The 9,987-nt window shown below is 38.7% G+C and overlaps 1 pseudogene; it reads right to left on the bottom strand.

Moving 5' to 3' along the window:
* Window positions 1–512: 512 nt before the first annotated feature.
* Window positions 513–3,977, bottom strand: LOC121970332 (annotated as a pseudogene).
* Window positions 3,978–9,987: the final 6,010 nt, after the last annotated feature.

The following is a 9,987-nucleotide window of genomic DNA, read 5'->3' as shown; positions in this document are numbered from 1 at the left end:
AAGCACTGTTGTTAAAAGTCTGCTCAAAGACAACGCTTTAAAAGCGTTGTCGTTTGTAGCAAAGACAACACTTTTGCAACGCTTTAAAAGCGTTGTGTATTTTTTGCAAAAACATCATTATTACAACGCTTTAAAAGCGTTGTTGTGTTTGGCAAAGACAACACTTGTGCAACGCTTTAAAAGCATTGTCTTTTTAAAATAAAAATAAAAAAAATCTATTTACAAAATTATTTTTTTATATTTACAAAACTATTAATTTTCTTTTATCATGTCTAGATTCAAATTTGACATATAAAATAACATTAATTAGCTCGGCTAATGATTTCAAACTCGTACCAAAACAATAGAATTCAATTACAAAGTATTAGTATTTACAGGAGAATTCAACTATACACAAAGACTAAATAGTTCTGTTTCAAAGTAGATAGTGACATTCGAATTTAAAACAAAAAAAGCACAAAATAGCTAGCCAGCCTCGAAGACAACGATCTGCATGCTTACTTCTACTAGATATACTGATCAAAAAGGATTGTCGGCTTGAGACTGGGACAAAACACCTACCACTGTGTATCTGCCACAGAAAATAATACCATTAGTATTATGCAAAAGAAAATTTCACTCTTAAAGTTGAAAACAAAGGTCACAGTTCACACCATACAGTAATTAGAAAATTTGGATTGAGAAAGAAGAAAGAAATGGATCTTTGGCAGATAAATTAGTGCACCTAGTGCCCACAAAGGTACTTCGCTAGTTTTTTGTCGTACTCAACAAATGGAATAACTTATCATAATGAACAAATCTGCAAAAGATAACTAGCCAATAGGGTTCATTGTTCGCATGCATGGGATCTTTATGCTTTTCAAGAATAAGAAAGTATTTGGCTAAACAAATATACATGTTAAATGACCATTCTCAGTGATGATATCCTGATGAATATGCAAAAAAGAATTAAAATCATTTTTAATAATTTCCAGCGCATATAAATACAAATACTTCCTATATTAAGTTTTTTATCTAACAAGAAAAAAGACAACCAAAACCACACATGATTCTATACATAGAACCTAGAATGATATCTTGGATTGGTTTTATATTTTACTGGCTACATTTCTTTAACAGGCATATTAATGCTATAAATCACATAGATATATTCTTCTCCCATTACTGAAATTCCTTCTCATTGTCAAATGTTTGACAAGATAATAAGTAGTTCTCGTCTATTGAAAAAGCAACAGTAAGATACATCTACAGATTGTATTATTTGTCATTCATTGCTTATCATTCTTTGTTTGGCAAATCATATAGCATAAAACACATTCCAGTACATCCACCAGCTATGCTCACCAGCCATCCATCAATGCAAATTGTTCTAAACATATGGTAAGGTCTCAAGACTTGACTTTTGAGGTTGGCTTTGCTCATTAGTCAATATATGCATCTTCTCGTACTTTGTTTAAACCTTTTGAATTCGATAAAATTTTTCCAGTCGTTTCTGTCACATTTTCAGAATACTAAGAGTACAATACCAATTTTCCATCAAATAATGGTTGTTTTTCTTGAAAATACATCACATGCATTTACAATAAACAAGACTACTTTGTTCCATGAAGATTAATACAAAGAGAACACGATGAAGTTAATGGCGAAATGGCCTAGAATTTGGTCCCTGGATAGAAGAACTCAACGACATTTTCCTTCAGTTTGAATTGGAAATTGTAAACTTTGCTACTTGGCCATCCAAGTTCACCCAAGGCCCTCTTGTTTATGATAGTCAACTGTTATGTTATATAGTTGGTAAGATACCAGAATTAAAGAGGCAGGAACCAACCTTAAACAAGAAAAAGCACAGCATCATTGACAAAAGCAAGTGTTGGGCCAAGATTGTGTATCGCCTTTTGTTTGCTATATACGCTTACATTTACCAATCAAATAAAAAGATCATCTATGTTTGTACAATAAATTGTAAAAGGTTATCACCTGAAGCAAGGGTCCATGATTACTTAAGTGAATGGTAGGTAATGTCTTCTAAACAAGATTTTCTCAGATCAAGTGAAAGAAAGGGGTGCTAGACTGTCGCAGGTACCGAATCATATACAAAATAAACTGAAATGGGTGGCAATGCATGTGATGTATTTTCCATCATATCGTTATATCTGAAGAACAACACCATCAATTATTGTTATCAAGAATATCTTCTTCTTCCTTTTTTTTTTGTTGCCAAATTGATGATAGAATAACTTACGCTCTCTTGTCATTGAGTTTGTCGAACTTGATTCCTTCACTGTAAGGCCCAACGTGAGCGACTGCGGATAGATTCACGATGCGGCTCTCAATTCCTGTCTTTTCCGCAGTGGTTTTCAATTTCTCAAGTAGAAGATTTGTCAGCAGCAAGTGACCTGAGATTAGAAGGAACATGTTAAACTCATAATCCTGATGAAGATCTGAATGATAATGCAAAGTAAAAAAATAAAAATACTGAGATGATTCGTCGTAAACTGCATCTCTACTCCATCCTTTGAGAGCTTGAATGGGCAGTACATCACACCAGCGTTGTTTCTGAAAATGAATCGAAGATATAAACTTCAAGCTGAACCATGAGAGCACTCGACCATGAGAAGCTATGATGTTATTTTACTTACATCAAGATGTTGAGAGGGAGATTCATGGCGAGGAATTTCTCGACGAAGGCTCGGACAGATTTGGGTGAGCTGAGCAGCCTGAGCTCAATCTAGATGATGTCAATTCTAGCAGATGGAATGTTGTTCAGGATGTTCTGCTTCACGGCATTAGCAGCTTCCAAGTTCCTTGCACCGATGATGACATGGGCTCCTCTAAGGGCCAACACCCTTGCCGTCTCTGCTCCGATCCCACTGCTTCCACCTGGTCAGCAAGAACAGATCAAACAATGGTTTAATTTGCAAACAAAGATTATTTTTGTATGACATTAGTACTGAAGAATCAAATTTTTCGGGCTAATGATTAACTATCTTTCTTTAGTTAGAAGACAAATTGTAGCTTGAGCATAAGAGAAAAAATAGGCGAGAATACACATTTCACTCTGGAACTATCAAGTTAATCTAGAAACGATTTAGGGAAGAGGTACTTTGTGGATAAAGATCCGATTTTTAGGGCCAATCAACTTTCTTTTTATTACTTCGAAGACAAATTTTACAATTAGGATGAGGAAAATGGGGGGAAATAAGTCAGAGAAGAAAAGAAACAGCTCTTTGAAGCGAATAGCACACATCTCAAACTATTAAGTACCAATTTTAAGCTAGAAACGACGGACTATACGGATTTAGAGCAGACTTAACTGTGAAAGTAGACAAAGTGGGAGGAAATGAAGAGAAAGGTACCGGTGACGATGACGGTGAGGCGAGAGGCGTCGATGCCCTCTATGACCTGCTCGGCGGTGTTGCCAGATCCAAATCCGCTAGGTCCTTTGATGCCGGTGGCTTCCCTCCAGTACCCCATAGCTTCTCTCTCAGCAAAGCAGCAGAAGAGAGAGATGAGAGAGAGGATAAGAGAAATTCGATGAAGGAGGAGGAGGAGGAACGAGGTGATGTTATTTGTAGTGGCCTTTGCCTGGCTTGCTCGGTAATGGAGTTCGTGAAGGGTCGATATCGGGTCCGTGCGATGCTTCCGTGCCAATCATTCACGATAGTGCCAAAGTTGACCTGACGGGGTAAAGGAAGAACAACGCCTGAGTCAACACGACGACATTGTCTGGGTTTAAGAATGAAAATGGGACGATTAGGGCATTTGCTATTTGACGAAGAGGTGAAGGAATAAGGTGAGGAAATTTTTCCCACGGTCTTGACGGAGAGGAGTTCGGAGGGGAGGTTCTTAGAGAGGGGTTCGCCGGAGAGGGGTTTGCCGGAGAGAAGTTGGACGGAGAGGGCGTGAGAGAAGTTGGATGGAGAAGGCGAGAGATGAGAAGTTGTGAGAGGGGTTCGGGAGGTTTTCGTAAGATAGGTGTGGGTGCGAGTGAAACATAAGGTTTTTCTACTCCTTACTTGATCTAACGGTTTGTATCATTCTAGATTTAATTTAGACGAGAACTTGACAATAGACAACACTAAAAAAATGGTAATAGACAACGCTTTTCAATAAGCGTTGTCGTTGACCCACAAAAATCACTAATAGACAACGGTTTTTAAAAATGCGTTGTCTATTAGTAAGAAAATAAAGAAATAGACAACACTTTTCACTAAAAGTGTTGTTAAAGAAAAAACGACAACGCTTTTTAAAAAAAGCGTTGTCTTTTAAGTGTTGTAAAAGCCCAATTTTCTTGTAGTGGATCCGTGGCTTTGCTCGGAGTCGGCTTCTGACTCGCTCTCGGATTCGCTGATCTGGTCCCGGGCCATCAATGCGAGTAAACTCATTTGGTCGAGTTCGTCGTTTTCGTCCTCCGAAGAGGATTCGCCCCATGTTGCCTTTAGGACTTTCCTTCTTCTTTGCTTCTTGGCTTCCTTTTGATTGGGGCAGTTGGCTTTTATATGCCCCTTTTGGTTGCACGCGTAGCAAGTGACTTCGAACTTTGTCTTTGAGTTCTGTTGAGCCTCCTTGGATTGAACTGCCTTCTTCAGATCTTTCTTGTTGAAGCCCTTCTTCTTCTTGTAGAGTTTCTTTACAAGATTCACAAATTTGCTGGCCAGTTCATTTTTTGAATCTTCTGAATCGGGTTCGTCTTCTGATTCCGATTCAACTTTTCGTCGTCCTCTTGATTCCCTTGTTCGACTTGTACCTGCAACCAAAGCAATGCCCTTCTCGGATGGCTGTGCATTAGTTTGTTCATGGAGTTCAAATTCACTAAATAATTCGTCTAATTTTAAGGAAGACAAATCCTTAGAGACTTTGTAGGCATCTACCATTGATGCCCACAATGAGCTCCTGGGAAATGAGTTAAGAGCATACCTTATTATATCTCTGTTTTCTACCTTCTGCCCGATTCCATGTAGAGAATTCAGGATATCTTGAATTCGGGCGTGCAAAGAGCTTGCCGTCTCGCCTTCCTGCATTTTCAAATTGTATAGTTTATTTAGTAACAAATCACGCTTACTTACCTTGGTTTCCGAGGTGCCTTCGTGAAGTTCGATCAGTTTCTCCCATAGCTCTTTTGCGGAGGAGAATGGACCGACTCTATTGAGCTCTTCTTTGGTAAGACCGCACTGAATGGTGCAGGTGGCTTTGGCGTCGGCTTCCACTTTTTTGATAAATGCGGGCTCCCAGTTCTCACAGGATGTAGGCTTACCGTCTGTACCAGTTGGTAGTTGCAGTCCTGTTTTGACGATCATCCAGGTGTCGAACTGGATCTTTAGATAAATCTCCATTCGCCCCTTCTAATATCTGAAGTCTTCTCCGGAAAATAATGGGGGACGAACGGTGCTAAATCCTTCTTGTTGGGACATTTAGATCTATAAAACGAACAGAAACAACAAGATCTATTCCAAGACTAAGTCTTGGATTAGTAGTGCGGGAGGAAGGAAAAAATAACAGGTTCAAGTGGTATTGACCAGCTTTGAGCAGAAAATCGATTCGTAAAAAGAAATTAGAATATAGCTATGAGGCTAAATTCTAATCGACTCTGAACAAAACCACGAAAAAATTGTCTCGAATAGTGGTTGCACTGATTCAAGACGACCCCGCTCTGATACCAATTGTTGGATCGAGACGCGCTAGAGGGGGGGGGTGAATAGCGCTCGTGGCTAAATTTTACGTTTATCGGAATCGTGAAAATATCAGAGTTAAAACACGCAGCGGAAAGTAAACAAGCACACAAAGAGACAAGCTTTTTACTTCGTTCGGAGCCTAAGGCGACTCCTACTCGAAGGCGCGCGATCCTTGATCACTTCCGGTGGGAAACAACTATAATCACGATAGAAATTACAAATTACACTGAAAGTATTGAAGTAAACTTGTACCGACAACTTAAGAAAGAAGAAGATTGAAGCTCCAGGTCGTCGGAATGTCGCAGCAGCACTTCGGAATGACTTTGTTAGCAGCACGTTGAAGAAGGAAAGCTCAGAACTTAATTGCTTGAGATGCTGGTCGAAACCCCCTTATAAAGGGTGTTCAAGGCGCCTTGAAGGCTGTTCAAGGAGCGAACTGGTCTAATCTTATCAGACTCAAGGCGCCTTCCACTATTCACCAGGCGCCTTATCTGCTCAAGGCGCCTTCCACTCTTCTTCAAGGTGCCTTGAACAACTTTCGCAGCCAGATCTTTTGCACCCGAGGCGCCTCCAAGCTCCATGGAGGCGCCTCGGACACTGTTCATCCGAGGCTTTAGGTTGCTCCTTTGCACCTGCAAGATACGTTAGTCCCAAACAATATCATGCAACACAAAGTTAGCACAATAAACATGATAAATGAAGTATAGACAGTCTCCGGACTGTCCGAGTCTGACTTCGGGTTTCCGACCGGAAACCCTAGGTCGACCCGACGCCTACTGTTCCCTCTACGGGGAACGCGTCCTCACCTACTCCACTCAGGAGAGATTACCTGATCCTCCAGATCGACTGGACTTTTGCTCAGCACTCGATGCTTCCGGACTTTCTGCTGGACATCCGCTTCCCCGGCTAGTCCAGTCTTTCACCTGGTTCGCGACACCAGGACTTTCCACCTAGGGTTACCGCCCCTAGGACTTTTGGTTGAAGACATCGACCTACCAAGACTTTCCGCATAGGGTTACCACCCCCTATGACCTAGGGTTACCACTCCCTAGGGTTTTACCTTTTGCCTAACCGCAGCTAGGACTTTCCTGAAATTCTTAAGTAGACTTGTTAGACTACAAAACATCTTAACTTTGAATTCTTTGCCATTATCAAAACACGAGTTCGATCGTCGGATGCTTCCCGCACCAATAGAATCCTCAGAAGAAGATACCGACGACGAACTCGATCAGACGAGTCTCCTCGCACTGATGGCCCGGGACCAGATCGAGTGTCCGAGAGATAGAGCGAGTCGGAGGCCGAGTCCGAGCGAAGCCATGGATCCGTATATGTTTCCGAATGGCGCGATCCCTCTGTAAGTATCCCTCGCCTCAATAACTTAGTTAATTATTTATTACGAAAATTAGCTAAGTCGAATCTTAAAATTAAGTCACTTCTAAAGGAAGTAGCTGCCCTTAAAGAAGTGACTAACTCCGAATCTTTGACTGAACCAGTTCAGACTGGAAACTCAACTCAAGCCCAAAAACTTAAAGAAGAGAATTCCAGCCTGAAAATTCAAGTCAAGGATCTAGAGAAAATACTAGAACGATTTTCTTTAGGTTCCAAGAATCTTGACCTAATTCTTGGGACACAAAGAGTCGTTTACAATAGAACTGGTCTAAGATTTAAACCAAAAAGGAAATATAAATCTTATTTATCTCTTGTACAAAAAGCAAATAGAAAAATAGTCCAAGCATGGGTCCCCAAGTTCAAATTGATTAATCAAGTTGGACTTGGTCAATATTGGATCCCGAAGGATCAAATACACTACCTCGATAGACCATATCGAGGCTATGATCCAGGGGGAGCAAAAAGAAAAACGATACTAATAAAATGAACATAATTAAAAACTAAAAATTAAATTAAAAATTAAAAATTCAAAATTAAAAATTCAAAAATTAAATTAAAAATTTGAAATTAAATTAAAAATTCAAAAATAAAATTCAAAAATTCAAAAATTAAATTAAAAATTTGAAATTAATTCAAAAGTAAAAATAAAACTTAAATCAAATAAATAGAAGGAGGATCCAGAATAGCTGGCACCTTCGAAATTAATCTACCCGATAAGGGTAAACAAGAGTAGTCTACCCGGTTAAGGTTAGATTAAAAGGGGTTAGGTTTAACTTGACCCACGGTACTGGTGAAGTATTGGATGATAGTACGTTGGGGAAACTTAGTCATCGCATGTCTAGGAAGATATGACTTCGACCTGGTGCATTTGGCTAAGTGGAACTGACCGAAGCTACCCTGTATGGATCCTAACCAGTTAGACCAAGGTTTTGTACTAAGTTCAATGGGTAGGATTATTTGAAAAACCTCGAAGGCATGGTTACTTTAATGATGTCCTTGTGACTCACCATAGCCCAGAAGTTTATCCAAAGAACGCCTGTTTGTTGAACCCAAAACTAAACCTAAATCTAAGATAAAGTTAAACAAAACCCTTAAATTGAAACTAATTCATCTCACAAAATTATAGGATTCCCTGATTGAAAATTTAGATTGGGTGAGATGACTAAGGAATAGAAATTTAAAAGAGAACCAAATTTGAAATTCAAATTGAAAATTAAATTCGTAATTAATATTATCTTTTCAAAATCAACTTCAATATTATTTAAAAATCCTCTCAAAATCAATTTCAAAATTACTTTAAAAATCTTTTCAAAATCAATTTCAAAATTATTTAAAAATCCTCTCAAAATCAATTTCAAAATTACCTTAAAATCTTAAAATTACTTTTTCTAACTTAATTAACTTAAAATTTTTCAAAATTAACTTAAATCGTTTTTAAAAATTAATTAACTTAAAATTATTTTTCAAACTTAATTAACTTAAAATTATTTTTCAAACTTAATTAACTTAAAATTATTTTTCAAATTAACTTAAAATTATTTTTCAAAATTACCTAAAATTATTTTTTTCAAAGTTAATTAACTTAAATTACTTCTCAAATTAAAATTATTTCTTTAAATTTAATTAACCTAAAGTTTTTTGATCCAAAAATTAACTTACCTAATTCAATTCAAAAAAAAAAAAATGTACACGTGGCGCCTATCGGAGGCGCCTCCCACATAGGGATGGCAACGGGGCGGGGCGGGGCCGGGTTTGCCATTCCCATCCCCGCCCCGTTTTCATTTTTTCGGGTTCGGGGATTCCCCGAACCCGAACCCACGGGTTCGGGGATTCCCCATCCCCGCCCCATTTCTAAATTAATTTATATTATTATTATTATTATTTAATAATAATTATTAATAATAATATTAATATTAATATCAATATCAATAATATTATTATTAATAATATTTTCAAAAAATTTAATATTAATATTAACACTATTATTAATATTTTTTTAAAAAATCATATTAGTATTTATTAATATTAATAATAATAATATTCGGGGCGGGTTCGGGGATGGGGATAGTATTCCCATACCCGCCCCAAACCCGCCCCATCCCCGAAAAATCGGGGATCCCCATCCCCATTTCGGGTTTTCCCCGCGGGGCCCCAAACCCGCGGGGAAAATTGCCATCCCTACTCCCACATGAGGGAGGCTCCCTCCAATGCGGCGGGAAAATTCCCGCCGCCTCAAGTTAAGGCGCCTCTAAAAGAACTCTTAAGGCGCCTTCAACCTTATTCTTTGCCACAAACAGAACCTTTCTGTTGTGTCTTTTTTCCGCCGAGTATTCCCCCGAACCCGTGGCGATTTCTCGACGATTCACATCATCTAAGGCGCCTTCAACCCATCTCTTCCTCTTTAATCCTAGCAATGCCTCCTAAGTAAACTCTAATCACTTCCCAATCAATTTTTACATATTATTTGTGCTTATTTTGCCAATTTTTGTGTAAAATCGTTGAAAATAGGAAACGACGTCAAGTAGATCCCAATCCGGCTAGACTCCCATCAGTCGACCTCAGATTCCCAACTGACCAACTTAGGGCTACATTTGCTAACTTCAAATTTAACCCTATCAAACCCAGATACCTAAATAGACCATTTTTTAGTCAGTTCTGTCAACCATCGGTCCAGATGATAGAATACTATTAGCTGGACAAATTGGTTTACTGCAGTGATGCAGAAAATCATGATTTATGTGCACAGTTCTATCACAACCTTGAAAGGGTTGATGATAGTACATACTCCTCTAGAGTTGGTAGCACTGACATCCAGCTTACCCCCACTTTGTTACGTACCGCCTTAGGGCTTAGAGCGTCAGAGTATACCTTCCTGTGCTACCCCGGTAGGGATATGCCATTTGGTGATCCCTACTCTCATATTACG

This window comes from Zingiber officinale, chromosome 1B (genome assembly GCF_018446385.1).
Source record: "Zingiber officinale cultivar Zhangliang chromosome 1B, Zo_v1.1, whole genome shotgun sequence".
Lineage (NCBI taxonomy): Eukaryota > Viridiplantae > Streptophyta > Magnoliopsida > Zingiberales > Zingiberaceae > Zingiber > Zingiber officinale.
This window is presented reverse-complemented; position numbering and strand designations above follow the sequence as displayed.